General features: G+C 43.3%; 1 protein-coding gene and 1 pseudogene across 3 annotated transcripts in view; one reads left to right on the top strand and one right to left on the bottom strand.

Moving 5' to 3' along the window:
- The window catches only part of SLCO5A1 (solute carrier organic anion transporter family member 5A1), a 161365-nt gene that overhangs the window by 15906 nt on the left and 120140 nt on the right, over positions 1 to 25319 (top strand). The gene's annotated exons all lie outside the window — the stretch shown is intronic.
- Positions 19141 to 24083, bottom strand: LOC104007665 (thioredoxin-related transmembrane protein 1-like; annotated as a pseudogene).

The raw sequence follows: 25319 nt of genomic DNA, 5'->3' as shown, positions 1-25319 counted from the left end.
GATAGATTTAATGAGGAGTTATAAGACCTAGAGTTTTTCTTAAAAACAAATGAGAGCTTAACTAAAACAAACAAATGGACAAAAAAACCCAACAACTGTGATATGGTTTCATAGGTGGAGGTCTAACAAGGACTATTTTTACAGCAAATATTTTTGAGTGTTTAAAATATGCCAGGCATTGTACTAAACACTTTATTTAATTTTTAAAATTGTAATTTGATAATTTATAACAGCATAAATTTATGGGTACAAAGTGATGTTATGATTTATGAATACAATGCAGAATAATTAACTCAGGCTAATGAACATATCTATCATTTCAAATACTTAACCTTTTTATGGTGAAAACCTTTGAAATTTACTTTTAACAATTGTGAAATGTACCACACTCTATTAACTATATTCACCATACTGTGGAATAGAAATTAAAAACATTTCTCCTCCCTGAAATTTTGTACCCTTTTAATCATCATCTCCCCACTTCCCCCATCCCGCAACCTCTGTAACCATCAGTCTACTCTCTGCTTCTATGAGTTTGATTGTTTTAGATTTCACAAGTGAACATGATTTCATAAGTGAGAATATGTGATATTTGTCTTTCTGTGCCTGGCTTATTTCACTTAGCATAATGTTCTCTAACACCATCCATGTTGTCAAAAATGACAGAATTTCCTTCTTTTTTTTAAGGTGGAATAGTTTTCTATATCCATTCATTTATTGATGGACACGGGCTAATTCCATGACTGGGTTATTGTGAATAGTGCTGCAGTGAATATGGGAATGCAAATATCTCCTTGACAAAGTGATTTCAAATCTTTGGTAAGTCACTTTGGGTATTTTGGCAAACACCCTGCAGTGGGATTGCTGGATCATACGGTAATTCTATTTTTAGTTCTTTAAGAACCCTCCATACAGCTTTCCATAATGGCTGTACTAATTTACATTCCATTAGCAGTGTACAAGTTTTCCCCTTTCTCCACATCCTCATCAAAACTTGATGATAATAGCTGTTCTGACAGGTGTGAGTTGATCTCTCATTGTGGTTTTAATTTGCATTTCCCTAATTCTTTGCAATATTAAGCATTCTTTTCATGTCTGGTGGTCATTTGTATGTGTTCTTTTGAGAAATGTCTATTCAAGTCCCTTGCCTATTTTTTAATTGAATTTTTTGTTTTCTTGCTATTGAGGTATTTGAACTTGTATATTTTGAATGTATGGCTTGCAGATGTTTTCTTGCGATCTGTGGGCTGTCTGTGCACACTGTTAATTGTTTCCTTTGCTGTGCAGAAGCTTTTTATTTTGATGTAATCCCATTTGTCTACTTTTACTTTTGTTGCCTGCACTTTTGGGGTCATATTCAAAACATTATTGCTAAGATCAATGTCATGTAGTCTTTCCTCTATGACATTTCCAATGTCATGTTTTTTTTCTTGTAGTTTGTTACAGTTTCTTGTCTAAATATTATTTTGTTTTATCCTCAGAACAACTATGTAGTAGTTATCCTACTTCTCACATTTTATAGATGAGGAAATTGAAATTAAATAATATGCTGAAGGTCATCTAAAAAGTGACAAAACCACAATTCAGGTCTTCCTCCAAAGCTGAGGATCTAACCACTGGCGTTACAAAGAGGGGAGGGAGAAGTCCATAAACTTCTGGTGTGACTTTGGCTGAGTTTTTTATATTTTAACAAAGGAGAAAGGCTAGTGGTTTCTTAGATTCCTGTCACCTCTTAAGTGTTCTAGTACTTTGGTTCTGTGCTTTGTTCAGTCCGACTTGATGTGGTCTTTTTCTGCAACTTGAGACTCAGGTCTCCAGAGGAGTCCTTGAGCCATTAGAAGCCCATCCCTTGAGCATGTTCTCCACCTCCCGGCGGCTTGAGAGATGTCGTAGGACAGCTGTCCCTGGGGAGTTAGGTAGTCCTTTTGCTCCTTTTTCCCAGCAGCTGTGTATTACCTGATGGTAAATTCAGAGTCTACTTCCCCTCTAGGGAATTATGACTGCTTGTTAAACTGTCACCCTGCAAAAACGCTAATCCTTGTTCCCTAATATAACTTAGAAAGACAGGGGCAGGTTACCCCTGCTTAAAAATAAAGAGCATATTTATGTAATTAATATTCTCAGCAGAATGAAATTATATAATATGCAAGTGTCTGAAATGGAATGGTACAGTTCCTGGCATTCTAGCATGTGGGAATTCTTAGCAATAATACTTTAATGAGTCTTGGTTTTGTCAGGTGTTTTCCTAATTTTTTCACTTTAAATTCTTACAAAGGTCATAGAAGTTTTAAGATACTTTTTTTTTTTATAAAGAGAACTGAGAAATTTAAGTGAGTAAGACTGCATAGAGTAAGTCCCTGATCTTAGACTTCCTGGCTGTAAATGAATTTCTGATCAATGTGTAATGACGGACCAACAATCCTCATTTGCAGAATGTCTTTACATTTTTTTGGGAAAGATATTTGCTAGTATTTTGTCTAGAAATTTGCTTATGTCTCTGGTGTTTTATTTCAGCTGGAAAGGGAATGTGTCCTGATTTGAACTTCATTTTAATGGCTTTCCCTTAGGTGGAGGACAGCAGCAACTTTTAACAAGATGAAAAATCTTCGTAGAGAAATCTGAAAAATTACCTATGAGAAAGACTTCCTTAAAGATATACATAAGTCTAACAAAATGGTTCCAAAAGTTGGTTTTGCTGCTAAGATGTCTCCAGTTATTTTGTTATTGTTAAACTCTCAAAAGAAATTAGTTTGAATTTCTTCACTTAGGATTGGTGGAAGGCAGTGGTAGTGAATGCAAGTCATGAAGAGCGATGGGTAGTGTTACTCCAAATTGCTGGCTTCAGTTTTTTGGTTGTGCAAAGTTCTCCTCTGTACACACTTTCTTTCCTTTTAGGTTCTAGAGCCATTGTTGTCAGGGAGAGGTCTGCAGGGCCCTCACATGGATTCTGGTGGGGCACTTATTTATTTACTTATATGAGACTCATACTATACTTTGAAAATTATTAATTTAGGACATAAACCTTGCAGATCATCCAGTTTTGTAGAAATGGTAAATTATACATAGATGACTAATGTGCAATTTGACACAAACTAGTCCACAATTACTGACATGACTTTGACCAGATCACGTAATCTTTCAGCACCTCAGTTCCTTTTCTGTAAAATGTTTGACCTGTGTCTGCTCAGATGGTTTCTAATCTAAGCTGTGATTTTTTTGAAAGCTTGCTTAGGGTTAGGAAGAGTGGGAGAGGGGAGTTGCTATACCGTATATACTGTATTTCTGAAACTAACGTTAAGAAGTTGCTCCTGATCCCCAAGGGCTTTAAAATCTAGTTTTAGGGTTTCTTTAACACCATTTATTCTGGATGATTTAAGGTGATCTGTGAGCTTCGTGACCTCCAGCAAGTCACTCGACAACTCTGGGTTTCAGTTTTTGCATTTGTAAATTGATGGACTCAAATGAGAGGGGTTGCAAAAGGTCTTCTCAAAACTATACTCTGGTTTCTTCTAAACCTACTGTGGCCTAGATCCAGATGCTAGCATACTCGAAGTAGTTGATTGTTAAGAGAGTGGCCCCTGGGGTCCAGCTGCCTGGGTTTGAATTCCCACTTTGTCCTGGCCAGTGGTGCAAACTGGGGCAGCTTCTGTGGCCTCTCTGTGCCCAGTCCTGCCTCTGTTAATGCAGGGATCATGTGGGCCAGTGCCCAGGATGCACTTAAAACACAGCCTGGCCTGGCACATGGTTAAACACTAAAAAATGTGGGCTGTCATTACTTTTAAAATTTAATTCCGTTCAGGAAGAGAGTGGTGTTAGCTTTCATTTTAGCGGGCAGGGTACAGCTCTTCTTGTGGCTTTTCTGAGCGGGTTGCCTGCCTCACACGGTAAGCTTGCTCAGCCCGTCCATGTTGACGACTCTTGCTTGGGTGCTGTGTATTTGGTTGACCCTGAGCCAAGAGGCATAAGAAATGTGGGCTTCATTACACCAGAGTGTTCTTGGCTGGGCTGAGCCTCTCCATTAGGCATCCACCCCATTCCCCATAGCGATGAATGGAATCTCTGCTTCCTTGTGTCTGGAGAGTCTGTTGAGAGCTCCCCTATGAAGCAAAGAGTGACACGGGAGAAAGAAGACGAAGCTTTCAGGTTATAAATAGCTTCCTTACAAGATGCTCTTGCTATGGGCTTCTGGTAATTACGACAGGCGCTGTTGGTTATAATCAAGTTTAATTGCTGAGGAGCGTAGGGAGGTAGCCCCAAACACGTAAGCTCACGGGCTATCTTTATGCTTTCTCTATCCAGTTCTGGACTTTAAAATCTCTGATTATGTCTCCAACCAGCAAGATCTGGTTGTGTATGGGAGTAACTCCAGAGCCCTTTGTGGTTCCTGGAGTGGGTCTGGAACTTTCATGGATAGTCTGCCTGCTGAGACGTTGGCTCATGCAGTTTACTGCATGTGGGAAGGTGGGATGGATTGAATAAAGGAGCAGAGAGCCAATGCCCTGGAAATGCAGATGTGGGCCTTTTTGCCTAACTTCTCTCATAGAGGCAAAGTCTGTGTTCGTGGGTGTGCATGTGAATGTCTGTGTGTACTGTGTTTGGGGATGTAGACCAAAACAAAAAACCAGCAGAAGACATGGCCACAAAGCATTTTCAGGGGTTGTTTCATAGTGTCTTCCAGAAATGTGACCCAATCTTGCTGCAGCTGAGCAGGAAATTTTAGATTTCTTTTAATTCTTGTTTATCCAAGGTCAAATTATACTTTGTAAATTATTATTAAAGTCTCTTGTTCTTCCTTCTCTAACTGCAGTGAGTTTATTGTCTATTGATGCTCCATTCAGAGTTTGTATGGGCAAAGAAAGGAAATTAAGACCTCATTAATTGATTTTTCTACTTAATTACTTTTATAAAATATTTTGCCTGAAAAGTTGAAAGTGATGTCTGAAATAAAGTTTGGATTCCTGAAATTGGCCAACGTCACTCACGCCATGATATCACATACTTGCTGAGTGGTCAGTGTTTGTTAGAATTTGGCTTTCTTCTGTCTTTACTGTGGGAGCTGGAACAGCACTCCTCCAGCTTCCTTTCTGTCCACTTTTAGGCCTTAGGCTATGATAACAGCTTTAAAGTGGCTAAGAAGACCTCTGTAGGCTCCGCTTCTTACCCTCACTCCTCCACCATCTTGCTTTGCCCTGCTGCTTATGCCCACTGCCTGGGACCTGGCTTCCTTCTCCCAGCCCAGTCCCTGCAGATGCTAGTGCACTATTTCCTTGGATCTTAGCTGCGGCTTTTGCAGGATGCTGTGGTTTGATCTCCATTGGCTCTACTCTCCAGCATGGCCAGTTCCACTAAATGCGGTGCCTCCTCAAGCTCTCAGAACCCCCACCTGGGCCTGGGGCACTGGAACCTTTTTGTCCTGGCATGGAAATCAGATGTTTAAGCCATGCACTGGTGCTTTGCTGTACACAGCTATAATTCTCAGTGGGGGTTATCTTGCCTCTGTAGCTGGAGAACTCACTGGGTTAGGCATAGTCCAGTGTTAGTGAGACTTGTGATCATGACCATGAGTTATGTGTGAGTCATTCACCATTGTTGTGCTCCATATTCCCCTGCTCTCGTCTTGTCTTGTCAGCTTGCAAATGATGCTACCGATCTCCAGGAGGCAGGTAATAGAGCAATGCTCACCCATCCTAGCAAAGAACAAAACACAACCAAAGCAAAAAAAGTACTCCTTCCTTTTCCCCTCCTCACAAAACACACACACACACACACACACACACACACACCACACTCCTTAGATCGGTAGCTGTATTTCCATACATGAAAGATAGCATAATAATAATCATAATCATCATAATAATAATAAAGTTGGCATAATAATGATGATATGGTAATTATAATACTCATCTTGTAAGTAGCCTTGGGGAGTCAGGGTGCTTAAATGTTCTAACCAAGCTGCTTTTAAATGACTCAAAGGATTCTAAATCTTTTCAAATTTTCTTTTGGAAAATTTGACTATATTCTTTTTTTTTTTTTTTTTTTTTCTTTTCTTTTTTTTTTTTCTTTTTTATTGATCATTCTTGGGTGTTTCTCGCAGAGGGGGATTTGGCAGGGTCACAGGACAATAGTGGAGGGAAGGTCAGCAGATAAACAAGTGAACAAAGTTCTCTGGTTTTCCTAGGCAGAGGACCCTGCGGCCTTCCGCAGTGTTTGTGTCCCTGGGTACTTGAGATTAGGGAGTGGTGATGACTCTTAACGAACATGCTGCCTTCAAGCATCTGTTTAACAAAGCACATCTTGCACCGCCCTTAATCCATTCAACCCTGAGTGGATACAGCACATGTTTCAGAGAGCACAGGGTTGGGGGTAAGGTCACAGATCAACAGGATCCCAAGGCAGAAGAATTTTTCTTAGTACAGAACAAAATGAAAAGTCTCCCATGTCTACCTCTTTCTACACAGACACGGCAACCATCCGATTTCTCAATCTTTTCCCCACCTTTTCCCCCTTTCTATTCCACAAAACCGCCATTGTCTTCATGGCCCGTTCTCAATGAGCTGTTGAGTACACCTCCCAGATGGGGTGGTGGCCGGGCAGAGGAGCTCCTCACTTCCCAGTAGGGGCGGCCGGGCAGAAGCGCCCCTCACCTCCCGGACGGGGCGGCTGGCCGGGCGGGGGGCTGACCCCCCACCTCCCTCCCGGACAGGGCGGCTGGCCAGGCAGAGGGGCTCCTCACTTCCCAGTAGGGGCGGCCGGGCAGAAGCGCCCCTCACCTCCCGGACGGGGCGGCTGGCCCGGCGGGGGGCTGACCCCCCCACCTCCCTCCCGGACGGGGCAGCTGGCCGGGCAGAGGGGCTCCTCACTTCCCGGTAGGGGCGGCCGGGCAGAGGCGCCCCTCACCTCCCGGACAGGGCGGCTGGCCGGGCGGGGGGCTGATCCCCCCCACCTCCCTCCCGGACGGGGCGGCTGGCCAGGCGGGGGGCTGACCCCCACACCTCCCTCCCAGACAGAGCGGCTGGCCGGGCAGAGGGGCTCCTCACTTCCCAGTAGGGGCGGCCGGGCAGAGGCGCCCCTCACCTCCCGGACAGGGCGGCTGGCCAGGCGGGGGGCTGACCCCCCCACCTCCCTCCCGGACGGGGCGGCTGGCCGGGCGGGGGGCTGACCCCCCCACCACCCTCCCAGACAGAGCGGCTGGCCGGGCAGAGGGGCTCCTCACTTCCCAGTAGGGGCGGCCGGGCAGAGGCGCCCCCCACCTCCTGGACAGGGCGGCTGGCCGGGTGGGGGGCTGACCCCCCCACCTCCCTCCCGGATGGGGCGGCTGGCCGGGCGGGGGGCTGACCCCCCCACCTCCCTCCCGGACGGGGCGGCTGGCCGGGCAGAGGGGCTCCTCACTTCCCAGTAGGGGCGGCCGGGCAGAAGCACCCCTCACCTCCCGGACGGGGCGGCTGGCCAGGCGGGGGGCTGACCCCCCCACCTCCCTCCCGGACGAGGCGGCTGGCCGGGCAGAGGGGCTCCTCACTTCCCGGTAGGGGCGGCCGGGCAGAGGCACCCCTCGCCTCCCGGACGGGGCGGCTGGCCGGGCGGGGGGCTGACCCCCCCACCTCCCTCCCGGACGAGGAGGGAGGACGCTCCTCACTTCTCAGACGGGGTGGCTGCCGGGCGGAGGGGCTCCTCACTTCTCAGACGGGGCGGTTGCCAGGCAGAGGGTCTCCTCACTTCTCAGACAGGGCGGCCGGGCAGAGATGCTCCTCACATCCCGGACGGGGCGGCAGGGCAGAGGTGCTCCCCACATCTCAGACGATGGGCGGCCGGGCAGAGACGCTCCTCACTTCCCAGATGTGATGGCGGCCGGGAAGAGGCACTCCTCACTTCCTAGATGGGATGGCGGCCGGGCAGAGACGCTCCTCACTTTCCAGACTGGGCAGCCAGGCAGAGGGGCTCCTCACATCCCAGACAATGGACGGTCAGGTGGAGACGCTCCTCACTTCCCAGACGGGGTGGCTGCCAGGCAGAGGCTGCAATCTCGGCACTTAGGGAGGCCAAGGCAGGCGGCTGGGAGGTGGTTGTAGCGAGCCGAGATCACGCCACTGCACTCCAGCCTGGGCGCCATTGAGCACTGAGTTAACGAGACTCCGTCTGCAATCCCGGCACCTCGGGAGGCCAAGGCTGGCGGATCACTCACGGTTAGGAGCTGGAGACCAGCCCAGCCGACACATCGAAACCCCGTCTCCACCAAAAAAAATACGAAAACCAGTCAGGCGTGGCGGCGCGCGCCTGCAATCGCAGGCACTCGGCAGGCTGAGGCAGGAGAATCGGGCAGGGAGGTTGCAGTGAGCTGAGATGGCAGCAGTACCGTCCAGCTTCGGCTCGGCATCAGAGGGAGACCGTGGAAAGAGGGGAGAGGGGAGAGGGGAGAGGGGGGAGGGGAGAGGGGAGAGGGGAGAGGGGAGAGGGGAGAGGGAGCTCTATCTACCACACAGTCTTGGGTGCAAAGTCCTGGAACATCTTTTCTTAAGCCAAATTTGACTATATTCTAATGACTTACTTGTCCTTCTTTCTTTTTAAAATTTAGGTGCCATACAAAACATTTGCACATTTCGTTGGCAATTGTATTTAAGTTAAAAAAGAAATATTTGTTTTCCTCTTCAGTGATATCTTTTCAGATACTTAAAAGATAAATTGTCACTCTATCTGAGTTACTAGGCTAAAAATACATGTTGATTATTGTGCATTTTTATTAATCTGTTGATTTCAGATTATGCTGGTTCAATTTTGAACCTTTAAGCTTGTCTTGCTTTAAGAAAAACTGATAGATAAAAATGAAAACTTAAAATACATACTTTTTTTGGGGAGGAAAGGTAAACTTTTTACATTGTAACAAAGTCTTTTGGTTTATTATGAATTCTTTTATTTATTTATTTATTTATTTATTTTGAGACAGAGTTGCTCTCTGGTCCAGGCTGGAGTGCAATGGCGCTATCTCAGCTTACTGCAACCTCTTCCTCCTAGGTTCAAGTGATTCTCCTGCCTCAGCCTCCCGAGTAGCTGGGATTATGGGCACCCACCACCATGCCTGGCTAATTTTGTATTTTTAGTAGAGACGGGATTTCATCATGTTGGTCAGGCTGGTCTCAAACTCCTGACCTCAGGTGATCCACCTGCCTCGGCTTCCCAAAGTGCTGGGATTACAGGCATGAGCCACCACGCCTGGGTCCTTTAGTTATGATTATCAAAATTTAGACTTGGTATGTAGCTTTCAGGAGAATATTTATCCATTAAAATCTCACACATCATGGCGATTCTTTAAAGACTTAAAGACAGAAATACCATTTGACCTGGCAATCTCATTACTGGGTATAAACTCAAAAGGATATGAATTGTTCTATTATAAAGACAAATGCACTTGTACGTTCATTGCAGCACTATTCACAATAGCAAAGATGTGGAATCAACTTAAAAGTCCATCAATGATAGACTGGATAAAGAAAATGTGGTACATACACACCATGGAATACTATGCAGCCATAAAAAAGAACAAAATCATGTCCTTTGCAGGAACGTGGATGGAGCTGGAGGCCATTATCCTTAGCAAACTAACACAGGAATAGAAAACTAATTAGCACATGTTCTCACTTATAAGTGGGAGCTAAACAATGAGAACACATGGACATAGAGAGTAACAACACACACTGGGGCCTTTTGGAGGGTGAAGTGTGGGAGGAGGGAGAAGATCAGGAAAAACAACCAATGGATACTAGGCTTAATACCTGGGTGATGAAATAATCTGTACAACAAACTTCCATGACACAAGTTTACCTGTGTACCAAACCTGCACATGTACTCCTGAACCTAAAAGTAAAAAAAAAAACTTTCATTACAAAAAAAAAGAAACCTCACACATCTATTCACAATAGCCAAGACATGGAAACAACCTAAGTATTCATCAATGGATGAATGGATTTTAAAATGTGGGACAGTGTATAAATACACAATGAAATGATATGCAGCCTTAAAAACCAGGAAATTCTGAGCTGGGCGCGGTGGCTCAAGCCTGTAATCCCAGCACTTTGGGAGGCTGAGGCAGGCGGATCACCAGGTCAGGAGATCGAGACCATCCTGGCTAACATGGTGAAACCCCGTCTCTACTAAAAATACAAAAAATTACCTGGGCGTGGTGGCGAGTGCCTGTAGTCCCAGCTACTCGGGAGGCTGAGGCAGGAGAATGGCATGAACCCGGGAGGCAGAGTTTGCAGTGAGCCGAGATCGCACCACTGCTCCAGCCTGGGCGACAGACCGAGAGAGACTCCATCTCAAAAAACAAACAAACAAACAAACAAACAAACAAAAAACAGGAAATTCTGTCATTTGCGACAACACGGATGAACCTAGAGGACGTTACATTAAGTGAAATAAGCCAGGTAAAGAGAAACAAATACTACATGAGCTCACTTATATATGGAATCTAAAAAAGTCAAACTCATAGCAGTAGAGAATAGAGTGTGGTTTCAGAGGCTGTGTGGGAGAGGGCCAGAAGTGGATGGGGAGAAGGGAGGCGCTGGTTAATGGATACAAAACTTCGATTAAACAGAAGGAATAAGTTTTGGTGTCTGATTGCACAGCTCGATGACTGTAGTTAATAATAATGTATTGTATATCTGAAAATAACAAAAAGAAAGGATTTTAAATGTCTTACCACAAAGAAATGATAAATATTTGAGGCAATAGGTATGCGAATTATCCTTACTTAATCATTCCACAATGTGTACATCCATCGAAACATCGCATTGTACCCATACATGTATACAATTATTATGTCAATTAAAAATAAAATAAAATGTAAAAAACCCCCTCACACATGTATATTCTAATTCCAGATGTTTATTTCTCACTGATCACAGATGTGGCCAGTAAATGGTTCTCTCTGTGTTTTGAGTTTCCGTTGCCCTGTAGTACAGTTTGAAATTGGGTAATATGATGCCTCCAGCTTTATTCTTTTTGCTTAGGATTGCCTTGGCTAATCGAGCTCTTTTTTGGTTCCATATGAATTTTAAAGTGGTTTTTTCTGGTTCTGTGAAGAATGTCATTGGTAGTTTGATAGGAATAGCATTGAATCTGTAAATTGCTTAGGCAGTATTAGCCAAGATTTTCTAATTAACTTCTGTTTTCCCACTCTACATCACGTTTATTGTTTCTTCGTTAAATGCATAGAATGTGTTCAAGGTTTGTCCAGAAGCTCCCGAGGTCTTATGCTTCTGAGTTGCACAATTGTCTGCCATGCAAATAAATATAAGACCTTGAGACATAGGCACCAGCTCTTCAGTGAGTTTGATATTAATAAACTGGAGCCAAGGTTTGATATTCTGTAAAGGGAGGTGGGTGAGACAGTGGGAAGGGAGTGGAGGTGGATCTGGAAGCCTGAGCCTGGATGTTAGGCTTGCTCCTGCACGTGTTCCTCTGCGGTCTTGAGCCACTCAGCTGTTCTGGTTCATCTTGTTAATTTAGGCATAATAACTTCTACTCCACCTATGTTATACAGGTGGAGATAAGATGTAACAAGATCAATGGCTACAGTGTACTTTCATTCACCAAAGATGATATACACATGCTCTGTGTTAAATGCCGGGTCCTAGCAGGAAGCAGGACTGCCTTGGTGGAACTTAGACTCTTATGTGAAGACAAACAATAAACAAGTAAACAATAAGGAATTACAAACCAAGGCAAGTGCTATAAATCAAGGAAACTATATATTGCATTGGGGAGGGGTGCTTAAATAGGAAGATCATTAAGAGGAATCGATGTGTAAGCCAAGGCTTAAAGGATGCTTGAGAACTGTAATGTGTAATGTGTAATGTGTAATGTGTAATGTTAGTTCACGATTCTGATATCAAAAACCCTAGAGTGGATGTTTACACATGTATGAACATCATAATCATCTGAGGCACACCCTTCAAATTGCAGATTCATGGACCTTCCTCTGGCGGGGGTTGGGGGAGTCTAATTTAGTAGTACTGTGGTCAGGCTCTAGAATCTAGAATCTGCATTTTTTAAAAGCATCCAGATGATCCTGTTGATCTGTTAAGTTTGGAAACTATTGTCTTGGAGAAATCCTAGTGAGAAACAAGAGTTTCCTTTCAAAGGAATGACTATGGCTTAGCCTTCCTTAATTATGCTTCTCATCTGCCACGCTTTGCTTCTTACACCAACCTCCACGATTTGGAAACTTCTGTGATCTAGGACCCTGAGCCTCCCCAACGCTGCTATGGGACTTGTTCCCTTTTTCCCAGCAGGTGTATTATATGAAGAGAAACTTCCAGACGCTGTTAAGTGGGAGAAGGGGCTGTATTTCTAGTGCATATATTGGAATTCTGGTGTATACCATTGTATGTTGAGTTGACTGCTGTGGCCTGGTTTGGCAATCTAAGTCTTTTTGTAATTTTATACCTGCAGGAAAAATGTTTGGAATTCCATAAAAGTAGGCATGAAGAATTCTCCCACCATAATTCATTGTATCTTTGCCCTCTGCCTAGTTTTAATATAACTTTAATATGCTTTGTGTACATATTTAATATATTTAATGTAATTGAGTGGTTTCAAATTGAGTGGTTTCTTGAGTGGAACTAGAAATAGCTCTTATCTTGGGATCATAGGTTCTACCGAAGCCTATTTGAGTCTTGGGGAAAAGGAACTGAAGCTGCTTCCTCTCTTCTCTCTCCCTCCTGGGGGATTTCAGGGGATTCAGTAGCAATTTATTTGAGAACATTAGAGTAGCCATTGGGATTTCCCTGTGAGAGTTTTTGGTTTGTTTTAGAAATCCTCCTTTGCTCCAAGCTATGTTTTAAAAATGTCCAGTAGGTTAGTGGCTGGCAGGGTGTGGCTCGTGTCAAACAATCTTTTGGAACACAGCCTGTCACCTTCTGCTTCAATGGAGAATGGCCTGAATAGTGATTCTTAGTTATCTCGGATGTGCACTCCATTGCTTTTTATGCTCAATCATTGCTGCCTATAGGACCACCCCAACCTGAATGATGACTGTCATTCTCTGATAAGAGGAAGGAGTTAACACCTGGTTTGTGAACATATTTATCTTAATAAATCACAGGGAGTTGTTAGAGCTCACCCTTTTCTTTCATCCAGGAGAATCCAGAAGTGTCAAGGTTTCTCTGGCAGGAGCCCGGCCTGCAGGTTGGGTGAGAAACTCACGAATAGGACTCTGACATGTGTGTTCAACTCTCCCTTGGAATGTCTCACTTTTATTTCAGCACAATTCCCATGTTCACCTCTGAGGTGTAAGGTGGAGTGGGTAGCCTCCTGCTTGGTGTGCTAATAACCAAAACAGATTACCAATCACCTTCCCTTTGTTTTCCTTGGCATGCTGAAAAAGGCATACAAAAATACTAATATGAGCATCAGAGAAATAAATAAACTCAGAAAATACAAGAAGCAGCTGGGCACGGTGGCTCATGCCTGTAATCCCAGCACTTTGGGAGGCCAAGGTGGGTGGATCACCTGAGGTCAGGAGTTTGAGAACAGCCTGGGCAACATGGTGAAACCCCGCCTCTACTAAAAATATAAAAATTAGTCAGGGGTGTGGTGGCCTGTGCCTGTAATCCAAGCTACTTGGGAGGCTGAGGCAGGAGAATTGCTTGAACTCGGAAGGTGGAGCTTGCAGTGAGCCGAGATTGTGCCACTGTACTACAGCCTGGGTGACAGAGTGAGTGAGACTCCTTCTAAAAACAAAAACAAAAACAAAAACAACAAAAAAGAAAATACAAAAAGCTTAGAACTTGGGTAATTTTTAAGGTATAGATTTTAGATTTTAGCAAAAATGTCTTGCTTCTAGGACTGATTTTATCTTATGCCCTTTCTTGAGAATTCTAATATCTAGTCTCAGAGGACAGTGAAAAACTCACATATATCTAGTCAGACTTAACTTTTGCATGGTCTCTCGCTTGCTCCCACAAGGAAGGCAACTCTTTCCTAACCTGCTTTTCCTATAGTTAGAATTCTTATTTTTCAAGATTTTTTCTTGGCTGCTGTTTCAGATTTCTTCCTCTCCTTTCCCTCTCCCCAGTGGTGAGGTGAGGAAGGGAGTGTGGAACTCAAACTTTATTTTATTTTTTAGAGACAGAGTCTTGCTCTGTCACCCAGGCTGGAGTGCTGTGGCATGATCATAGCTCACTGCAGCCTCAAACTCTGGCTTCAGTGTAATTTTTCAATTTTGTGGAGACAGAATCTTGCTATGTTGCCCAGGTGGTCTTGAACTCCTGGCCTAAGCAGTTTTTCCACCATGGCCTCCCAAAGTGTTGGGATTACATGTGTGAGGCACCACACCCAGCCATACACTTTAGTGAGTTTCAGAATCACATAAAGGGCTTGTTCAAACCCAGATTGCTGGGCTCCACCTCTAAGAAGGTAGAGGGGAGCTGAGAATTTGCATTTCTAAAAAGGGTCCAGTGACGCTATGCTAATATCCCTGGTTTGGTAACAAGGCTCCGTGTTTTTTTTTTTTTTTTTTTTTTTTTTTGAGACAGAGTGCAGTGGCGTGATCTCAGCTCACAAGCGATTCTCCTGCCTTAGCCTCTCGAGTAGCTGGGATTACAGGAACCCGGCACCATGCCGGGCTAATTTTTTTTTTTTTTGAGACAGAGTCTCAGTCTGTCACCCAGGCTAGATGGTAGTGGCGCAGTCTTGGCTCACGGCAACCTCTGCCTCCCAGGTTCAAGTGATTCTCCTGCCTCAGCCTCCTGAGTAGTTGGGATTACAAGTGTATGCCACCATGCCCAGAAAATTTTTTGTATTTTTAGTAGAGATGGGGTTTCACCATGTTGGCCAGGCTGGTCTTGAACTCTCAACCTCAGATGATCCACCCGCCTTGGCCTCCCAAAGTGCTGGGATTACAGGTGTGAGCTACTGCGCCTGGCCAATTTTTTGTATTTTTAGTAGAGACGGGATTTCACCATGTCTCCCAGGCTGATCTGGGATTACAGCTTTGAGACACTGCGCCCAGCCAATAATACTGTATGTTCTATAGAACATGATGTTCACAGGCTTCATTCATTGGTTCATTAATTCATTCATTCAACAAATATTTACTCATTCCTGCTGTTCTCAGACAGTGCTGTGGGTGCTAGAGGTTATGCTGATGCACAAGATGAAGTTCTCGCCTCTGGGAGCCTCTGTGCTGGTGCAAGAGGCAGACATATGTCATGTAATGTTTGTCTGGTATAAGGGCTATGAAGAAAAAGCAAACAAAGTAGGTCTCTTTGTAGGAGAGTGGTGGCTAGGGAGGATCTCTTCGAGGAGATGAGGACTCCAGGCAGAGGAGTGGCAGGGGTAAAGGCCTGAGGTAGGAAAATGTTTGGTGTGTTGGAGCCTCAGCAGGAAGAGGCTGGTCTTACTGGGAGTTGAGGGAGGGAGAGTGGTCAGAGCAGGCGGCACAATGTTGGTAAGAGTCACACACACAAATATTCCTGTGACCAGATACGTTCAGGAAATATTTGTTTCAACAACACTAAAACTTTTTTTTTTTTTTTTTTTTTTTTTTTTTTTAGTGTTTTTTTGAAATAGGGTCTTGCTCTGTTGCTCAGGCTACAGAGCAAGCTTAAGTGCAATCCCAGCTCACGGCAGCCTTGACTTCCGGGGTTCAAGCGATCCTCCCACCTCCACCTCCCGAGTAGCTGGGACTGCAGGCATGCGCCACCACGCCTGGCTAATTCGGTTCATTATTTTTGTAGAGATGAGGTCTCACTATGTTGCCCAGACTGGTCTTGAACTCCTGGACTCAAGCGATCCTCCCACCTCGGCCTCCCAAAGTGCTGGGATTACAGGTGTGAGCCACTGTGCCCAGCCGACATTAAACGTTTTTCTTTATTGAAGAATTTTCTAAGCCTTTTATCGTGCTGATCCCCATTATTAATCTCCAGGAGAGGGATAAGGTATTTTTTTCTCAAATTTACGTGACCATGAAAATTTTACTCCCACAATCACCTCGTAGACTGATGTTCTTTGAAATGCATTTGGGAAATCTCAATCTAGCAAGTCCTACTCTCTCATTCTCTAACTGGGAAAACTGAGGAGCAGAGAAATAAAATAGCCTGTTCCAAATAATAAAGCTTGAGGCGACATGAGGTGGTGGAAGGAACACAGAGTTTGGAGGTGGAAGATGAGGTTTGAGACTTTGCTCTTGCATTTTGTGAATGTGGGACCTGGCCTCTGTTGCCTGAACTCAGTGGGTCTTAGTTTCCTCAGCCAAAATGAGAGATTGCACTGTTTGCTCTCTGAGGATCCTGGAGTCACTCTGGGTGAGTGACTACTGATTTTTTTGACCAGGGAGCCTTGTGTCAGCTAAGCCAAAGGAAAAGCACTGGGAGATGCACATAAATACATTCATCAAATACCACCATCTAGGTTATTTTTGCATTCAAATGAATATACTTCCCAGGCAAATAATTAAAATAAAATCTGTCAGAGAATGTAAAACTCTAAATCATAAAATGTTCATTTAAAAAAAAAGAAGCAATGGAGAAAGACTAAGATCTATAGTAATGTACTTTGCTGTAAAATATTTTAGCATTGATTTCCATTTTTATGAAATTCATAGTTGATTTGAATACGAACAGTAAATCTCACCACAGGTGAAATCTATCTTTTTCTTGTTTGCTTTCTGAGGAATTGTTGAGGAAATAATTAGGAAAAAAAAGACTCTTGGATTTTAGTTTTTTACTAGCTGTAAGAGCTACTTTGAGTTGATGTTTCTTTATCTATAGGAGGGATCCAAATATTCCTTAAGGTCTTTACAGCTCTACTAATTTAAGATATCTGTATTTGACAATTTTTGCCTTGAAGGGATGTTAGCAATAGAATCTTGGTCAAGGTGTGGCTGGGACCTGAGGGTTCTGAGGACTTAGGATGTGAGCTGTGTACAGGTAAGGTAAAGTCATGGTAAATAATTATGTTAAAGAGAAGATGCCAGTTGGGAGCTCTTTGGTGAGATTTTCCTAAGGAATTCTGCTGTTCCTGCAGAGCAGCAAAGTTTGGGATTGTTTAAAGAAAGAATGAGGGTGTGTAAGTTCCATTATTATCTGTTCACAAGGGTGGGTTCTCCTCATTCTGGGCCCAGGGTAGGAATGTACTTTCTGGCACCTTTGGCGTTGGATGGGGCCATGTGACAAATTGTGGCCAAACAGTCCCATGTAGTTCTGCAAGGTATATATCCGGGCCGGAACACTTAACTGCCAGGGGAACACCCTTTTCCTCTGTCAAAGGGGTGGCAACATTCTGGTGCCATCAGCCTGGGTTCTGGAATCAGAAGTCATGGAGCAGATATCCCAGATGACTCTTGAATGGATTATGAATTGTGACCGAGGAATAAACCTTCGTGATTATAAACCCTAAGATATTTAAGACTGCTTGTTACTGCAGTGTAATGTAGCCTATGCTGACTACTGGATTCAATAAGTTGAGAAATCCCAATGAATCAAAGGGAGAGCAGCTATCTGGTAAATAATTATGTAAAAGAAAAGATGCCAGTTGGTAGCCCTTTGGTGAGATTTTCCTAGGAATTCTGCTGTTCATATAGAGTAGCAAAGTTTAGAGACCTGGCTAAAGAATGAATGAATGAATGTGTTCCATTGTTATCTGTTCAAACTGGTATAAGCTATAAAGCACATCATGCAAGAGGCAGTATGCTAGTTTGGGCAGGCCTCTCCTCCTCCTCCTCCTCCTCCTGGGAGGTCAAAGCTGCAGTGATTTGTGATTGTGCTACTGCATTCCAGGCTGAGTGACAGAGCAAGACCTTGTCTCAAAAAAAAAAAAAAAAAAAAAAGTCAAGCGTCTGTGAATTTTCAAAATGTAAAATACCAAGGCTTTTCCAAATCAGATAAATCAGGAATGTTCACCTTTACATCCAAAAAAGAAAAATGACAAAAAGTTCAAGTAGAAGTTCAGCAGAATAATGTAAAGTCTGAAATAGGTGACCAAAATTTCAAATTATCAACAGATAGTTCAAGTTGATGGATCTTTCAGTAAACTTTGGTTTGAAACAACAGCAAAAAATACCATTTACCAAAACATGAAAAATATTTTCAGGCAATTATTATCTAATTTGAAAAATAAAAATGAAATCCATAGTAAATAAGAAAAATACAAAAAAGGAAATCAACCTTTGATATGGTTTGGCTGTGTCCCCACCCAAATCTCATCTTAAATTGTAGTTCCCATAATCCCCACATGTTGTGGGACAGACCCAGTGGGAGGCAATTGATCATTGGTTATCCTCATGCTGTTCTTGTGATAGTGAGTTCTCACAAGATCTGACGGTTTTATAAGGGGCTTTCCCCCCTTTTGCTCAGTACCTCTCTCTGCTATTGCCATGTGAAGAAGGACGTTTTTGCTTCCCCTTCTGCCATGATTGTAAGTTTCTTGAGACCTCCCCTGCAATGTTGAACTGTGAGTTAATTAAACCTTTTTCCTTTATAAATTACTCAGTCTCAGGTAAGTCCTTATAAGAGTGGGAGAATGGACTAATACAACCCTTATAGGAATCAAGAGAATATTATGGACAAATAAAAACTTCTTAAATCAATAGCGTATCCTGCATTACTGTGTGTAGAAAACTGTAATTAATATAAGGTAGTTTTTGTTAGTTGCATAATCTAAAAGCATGAAAAAAAGTTGATTATATCTCTAAAAAGACCACAGAGTTGTCATTGAAATACACATTTCTTGAGACAATGGGCAAAGTTCCCATTTGTGGGATATTTATTTTTATTTGTGGGAAATATCTTCTTCTTTTCATACAGTGAAACAAAGAAAAATTGTACCAGATGAGAAATCTTTTTCTCTAAAGTAAGCTTCTTAAATACCTCCAATAACGTAATACTTGTAAAATATAACTTTTCAAAACTCAGACTTGAAACAGGTTATTATTAAACAAACACACACAAATCTCATTGCGTGGCACCAGATTTTTCAAAAGTTAAAGAATTATTTAAACCACCAAATTGTGCTTAAATCATATTTCAAACTTTTATACTTAGTGCTTTTATGTTCTGAATGTAGACTCTCAATCTAATGACAGTCTAGTCTGAGCCCTGCAATATATAGACAAGCAAGTAACATTGCACTTCAAACCAAAAGAAATGATTAATCTTCTATTGTTGTCAAAATCATAATATTAAGATAACTATAAAAGTTAGGATTTATCCATGGCCAATGTATGGCATTCTATGGAAAGCCTTTCTTTAATCCTTCTTTACTTTCAGCTTCCTCTTTGGAAACTTCTTCATCCACCTCGTGTTCCTCCTCTACATTGTTCAAAGGTTGAGAAGATTCTGGTAATAATTTTTTGGACTGGTGCTATGGCTTGGATCTGTGTCCCTGCCCAAATCTCATGTCGAATTGTAATCCCCAGTGTTGGAGGTGGAGCTTGGTGGGAGGTGATTAAATCATGGGGGTGGTCACTCATCAATGGTTTAACACCATCCACTCTGTGGTGTTCTTGTGATAGTGAGTGGGTTAGTTATCATGAAATCTGGTTATTTAAAAGTGTGTAGCACCTCTTCCCTCTCTCTCTTCCTCTCGCATTGGCCATGTGAAGTGCCAGCTTCCCCTTTGCCTTTCATTGTAATTGTAACTTTCCTGAGGCCTCGTCAGCAGCCAAGCAGAAGCCGTCATGCTTCCTCTACAGCCTGTAGAACCATGAGCCAATTAAAGCTCTTTTCTTTATAAATTACCCAGTCTCAGGTATTTCTTTAGAGCAGTGTAAGAAAGGACCAATACAGAAAATTGGTACTGAGGAGTGGGGCATTGCCATACAGATACCTGAAAATGTGGAAGTGACTTTAGAGCTGGGTAATAGGTAGAGGTTGAAAGAGTGTGGAGGGCTCAGAAGAAGACAGGTATTGGGAGAAATTCAGCCAGATATCAGGTGAAATTCACCCCCGATATTTCACGTAGCTTCTTTTCTATTTTCCCTAAGTGTCGGCTGGTCTGAGAAGTAAAGGGAAAGAGTACAAAAGAGAAATTTTAAAGCTGGGTGTCCGGGGGAGACATCACATGTCGGCAGGCTCCGTGATTCCCCCTAAGCCATAAAACCAGCAAGTTTTTATTAGTGGTTTTCAAAAGGGGAGGGAGTGTACAAATAGGGTGTGGGTCACAGAGATCACATGCTTCACAAGGTAATAAGATATCACAAGGCAAATGGAGGCAGGGCGAGATCACAGGACCACAGGACCGGGGCAAAATTAAAATTGCTAATGAAGTTTTGGGCACGCATTGTCATTGATAACATCTTATCAGGAGACAGGGTTTGAGAGCAGACAACCAGTCTGACCAAAATTTATTAGGTGGGAATTTCCTTGTCCTAATAAGCCTGGGAGCGCTACGGGAGACTGGGACTTATTTCATCCCTACAGCTTCAACCATAAAAGACGGCCACCCCCACCAAAGTGGCCATTTTAGAGGCCTGCCCTCAGGGATGCATTCTCTTTCTCAGGGATGTTCCTTGCTGGGAAAAAGAATTCAGCAATATTTCTCCCATTTGCTTTTGAAAGAAGAGATATATGGCTCTGTTCCGCCCAGCTCACCAGCAGTCAGAGTTTAAGGTTATCTCTCTTGTTCCCTGAACATTGCTGATATCCTTTTCTTTTTTCAAGGTGCCCAGATTTCATATTGTTCAAACACACATGCTCTACAAACAATTTGTGCAGTTAACGCAATCATCATAGGGTCCTGAGGCGACATACAACCTCCTCAGCTTACGAAGATGACGGGATTAAGAGTTTAAAGTAAAGACAGGCATAGGAAATCACAAGGGTATTGATTGGGGAAGTGATAAGTGTCCATGAAATCTTCACAATTTATATTCAGAGATTGCAGTAAAGACAGGCATAAGAAATTATAAAAGTATTAATTTGGGGAACTAACAAATGTCCATGAAATCTTCACAATCCATGTTCTTCTGCCATGGCTTCAGCTGGTCCCTCCATTCGAGGTCCCTTACTTTCCGCAACACAGGAAGATGAAGGAAAGTTTGGAACTTCCTAGAGACTTGTTAAATGGTTGTGACCAAAATGCTGATAGTGATATGTACAATAAAGTCAAGGCTGATGAGGTCTCAGATGGAGATAAGGAACTTATTAGAAACTAGAGTAAAGGTCACTTTTGCTACGCATTAGCAAAGGTCTGGCTGCATTGTGCCTCTGCTGTAGGAATCTGTGGAACTTTGAACTTGAGAGAGATGATTTAGGGTATCTAGTGGAAGTCATTTCTAATCAGCAAAGTATTCAAGATATGGCCTGGCTGCTTCTAACATTTTATGCTCATATGTATGAGCAAAGAAATGACCTGAAAGTTGAAAAAAATATATATACATACACACGTATATATACATATATAATATATATACATGTATATGTGTGTGTGTGTATATATATATATAAAATGTTTGAGACAGAATCTTGCTTTGTTCCCCAGGTTGGAGTGCAGTGGCATGATCATGGCTCACTGTAGACCTCTGCCTCCCAGGCTCAGGTGATCCTCCCACCACAGCCTCCTGAGTAGATGGGTTTATAGGCATATGCCACCATGCCTGGCTAATTTTCTTGTATTTTTAGTAGAGGCAGGGTCTTGCTGTGTTTCTCTTGCTGGTCTTGAACTCCTGGTCTCAAGTGATCCTCCTGCCTCAGCCTACCAAAATGCTGTGATTACAGGTGTGAGCCACTGCACCTGGCCCTGGAATTTATATTTAAAAAGGAAGCAGAACACAAAAGTTTGGTAAATTTCCAGCCTGGCCATGAGGTAGAAAAAAAAAAAAAAACAAAAAAACCTCATTTTCTGGGGAGGAATTCAGTCAGGATGGATAAATTTGCATAGTTAAAAGTAAGACAAATACTAATAGATAAGACAATGGGAAGAAGGCCTTGAAGGCACTTCAGAGACCTTCATGACAGCTCCTCCCATCACAGGCCCAGAGGCCTAGAAGGGAAGAGTGATTTCATGGGCCAGACCCAGGGCACCCCCTGCCCTGTGCAATCTCGGGACACTGCTTTCCACATCCCGGCTGCTCCAACTTCAGCCATGCCTCAAAGAGTCCCAGGTACAGTTTGGGCTGATGCTTCAGAGGGTGTAAGCTGTAAGCCTTGGAGGCTTCCATGCAGTGTTAACCCTGTTGGTGCACAGAGCACAAGAGCTGAGGCTTGGGAGCCTCCACCTAGATTTCAGAGGATGTTTGGTAAAGCCTGAATGTCCAGGTAGAAGCTTGCTGCAGGGTCGGAGCCCTCATGGAGACCGTTTACTAGGGCAGTGCAGAGGAGAAATGTGGGGTTGGAGCCCCCACACAAAGTCCCCATTGGGGCACTGCCTAGTGGAGCTGTGAGAAGAGGGCCACCATCCTCCAGACCTCAGAATAGTGGATCCACTGTCATCTTGCACCCTTAGCCTGGAAAAGCCACAGGCACTCATTGCCATACCATGAGAGCAACTTTGAGGACTGAATCCTTTAAAGTCACAGGGCAGAGCTGCCCAAGGCCTTGGGAGCCCACCCCTTGCATCAGAGTGCCTTGGATGTGGGACATGGAGTCAAAGGAGATTCTTTTGGAGCTTATGATTTAACGACTGCCCTGCTGGATTTTGGACTTGTTGGACTTGTAAGGGATCTGTAGCCCTTTTTGCTGAATTTATCTCTTTTGGAATGGGAGTATTTACTCAATTCCTGTACCCTATTGTGTCTTGGAAGTAACTAATTTGTTTTTGATTTTACAAGTTCATAGGCTGAAGGGATTTGCCTTGTCTCAGATGAGACTTTGAACTTTGGACTTTTGAGTTAATGCTGGAATAAGTTAAGACTTTGGGGTACTGTTGGAAAGGGATAATTGTATTTTGCAATGTGAGAAGGATGTGAGATTTGAGAAGGGCCAGAGGTGGAGTGATATGGCTTAGATATGTGTCCTTGCCCAAATCTCATGTCAAACTGTAATCCCCAATGTTGGAGGTGGGGCCTGGTGGGAAGTAATTGGATCACAGGGGTTGTCCCTCATGAATGGTTTAGCACCATCCCCTCAGTGCTGTTCTCATGATAGTGATTGAGTGAGTTATTGTGAGATTTGGTTGTTTAAAAGTGTGTAGCACCTCTTCCCTCTCTCTCTTCCTCCTGCTCTGGCTATGTGAAGAACCAGCTTCTCCTTTGCCTTTTGCCACAATGGTAAGTTTCTTGAGGCCTACCCTAAAGCTGAGCAGAAGCTGTCATGCTTCCTGTAGAGCCTGCAGAATGGTGAGCCACTTAAACCTCTTCTCTTTATAAATTACCCAGTCTCAGCTATTTCTTTAGAGCAGTGCAAGAATGAACTAATATAACAAGTATGGCTGCAGTCTGCACCTTTTTGAAGGACAAAGGCAATCTGCCACAAATATTATAAAGAGTCCTAAAAACAGCCCTGAAAGCAGAATTGCTAAAGCAAAAACTGTATACAATTTCCAAACCGGTAATCTAAGGTCTTCAATAAAATAGTTATGATAAATCCTGATCCACATAGAGAGTTGAAAGAGTGCTGACATACTGCTCATCAGAAAAGAACCTGAACCAAACCATGATGGAATTGGTTCAATACTCTTCCACTTTTCATCACTTATAAAGTTTCTGAAGTCCTTCTTAGTCCTTGGACCCTGATGGTGTCTAAATTCACCATCTTTACAATGATAAATAGTAGGAGAGCAGTTATGATGAACTGTCTACTCAGTCCTGGCTGCCCTGTGACATCTACTTTTGCTACATTAACCTCAAGAACTTCTCCCCATTCAGCAAAACTTTCCCATTCTGGTGGAAGCTTTTGACAAGCAGGGTACCACAGGGCACAAAATTCTATCATCCAGTCTCCTTCCAGCAACTGTCTTCAGTTCTCATCCATGATAATGCATACATCTCTCTGCCACCTGTTCTGTTTCTTTCCATGCCCTCTAAAGCAATAGCACCAGGACTGCCAGGGAAACCATGACTCCCAGAAAGTGCCATGTCTGCTGCTTGCCCACCTCACAAGTGAGGCAGCCTCAGCAGACTTGATCTCTCTGGGCCCTGGTTTCTCCACCTGCATAAAGGGATAGTAATATTATCTAGCTCATAGAGTTGTTGCAAAGAATAACTGTTAAGATATGTCAAGAACTTAGACTAATGCTTGGAATGTAATAGGCAGTCAATAAATCTTAGCCATTCTTCTCTCTCCTCTACTCCCTTTCCCTCTCATTTTTAAAAATTTTATTTTATTTATTTATTTATTTATTTAGAGACAGAGTCTCACTCTGTCACCCAGGCTGGAGTGCAGCAGGGTGATCTCAGCTCACTGCAACCTCTGTCTCCTGGGTTCAAGTGATTCTTGTGCCTCAGCCTCCCGAGTAGCTGGGATTATGGGTGCGAGCCATCACACCCGGTTGATTTTTGTATTTTTAGTAGAGAGGGGTTTTGCCATGTTGGCCAGGCTGGTCTCAAACTCCTGACCTCAAGAGGATAGGCCAAGGCTGATCCGTCTGCCTCAACCTTCCAAAGTGTTGAGATAACAGGTGTGAGCCACCATGTCAGCTCTATTATTATTATTATTTTTATTGACATAGGAAAAAAAAAGACTCAAAAGATAAACATGTGTGAAAGTAGCCATCTCTGGGTAGTAGGGTTCTGAATGACTTTTATTTCTTTGGATTTTTTTTTTTGATACCAAATTTGTGTGCACTGAACTTAAGTTACTTTATAGTTAGAAAAAAAATATTATTTAAAAACAGTATATTGGCTGAGCACAATGGCTCATGCCTGTAATCCCAGCACTTTGGGAGGCCGAGGCAGGTGGATCACTTGAGGTCAGGAGTGTGAGACCAGCCTGGCCAGTATGGTGAAACCCCGTTTCTACTAAAAACACACAAAAAGTGGCTGGGTGTGGTGGTGTGCACCTGTAGTCCCAGATACTTGGGAGGCTGAGGCAGGAAAATCGCTTGAACCCAGGAGGCAGAGGCTGCAGTGAGCTGAGATCATGCCACTGCATCCATCCAGCCTGGGCAGAGAGTGAGATTCCGTCTCAAAACAAAAAACAAAAAACAAAAAAACCAAACAACAACAACAACAAAAACAAACAAACAAACAAAAAACCTAAAAAAAACCCCAAAACAGTATATTTACTATGATTTTTTTTCCAAAGAGTATACCACTCACTACATTAAGTCCTATGATTAGTGCTTTTACCTCCGTTTTATGACCTATTTCCATTAGCTTTCATCTACTTTGAAACGTCTTGCATCTTGACTTTAATTTCATTAATGATTTTTTTTCCCTTGGCCACCTATTG

The sequence above is a fragment of the Pan troglodytes genome, chromosome 7 (assembly GCF_028858775.2).
Source record: "Pan troglodytes isolate AG18354 chromosome 7, NHGRI_mPanTro3-v2.0_pri, whole genome shotgun sequence".
Lineage (NCBI taxonomy): Eukaryota > Metazoa > Chordata > Mammalia > Primates > Hominidae > Pan > Pan troglodytes.
The sequence above is the reverse complement of the archived record's forward strand: the minus strand, read 5'-3'. Positions and strand labels throughout refer to the sequence as shown.